The 468-nt window shown below is 32.7% G+C and overlaps 1 protein-coding gene across 1 annotated transcript in view; it reads right to left on the bottom strand.

Moving 5' to 3' along the window:
• LOC119587757 (E3 ubiquitin-protein ligase Nedd-4-like) overlaps positions 1-468 on the bottom strand; it is a gene marked incomplete in the record, with an annotated part of 51,583 nt that overhangs the window by 30,350 nt on the left and 20,765 nt on the right.

A 468-nucleotide genomic window follows, 5' to 3' on the forward strand; every position in this document is an offset into this window, starting at 1 on the left:
GCTTCAGCAAATCATAAAATGTTTCTGCCCACGTAATACGACACGAAAAAAAAGTCTTTTACATGCAAATACAGCAAGTATGGATGCCTACAGAATGCAAGAGAACAATAATTCCATTACTGGGTCTGCCTGGAATCATTTGCTCCACAGAGAAGAGTATATTACAGAAAGGTATAACTGCAACCTTCATAGCCATTGATAATTATCAAAACCATATGACTATAGATGGGCCTGTTCATCAAATGTCACCATACATTATGGTTAAAGCCTTTAAAGTGGTTTCTACTAATAATTATCATAACAAACCCATGAACTTAACACTGAATTTTGATGATACTCTTATAACTCAAAGCAATATCTTTTGAAATTGATACTGAAGAGATGATTCATTTGAAATGTAAGTAGACAGCAATAAATAAAATGGGATAAAAAAATATTCCCATGATTCTCATGAAGCATCATTTGTTT

The sequence above is a fragment of the Penaeus monodon genome, chromosome 23, assembly GCF_015228065.2.
Source record: "Penaeus monodon isolate SGIC_2016 chromosome 23, NSTDA_Pmon_1, whole genome shotgun sequence".
Taxonomy (NCBI): Eukaryota; Metazoa; Arthropoda; class Malacostraca; order Decapoda; family Penaeidae; genus Penaeus; species Penaeus monodon.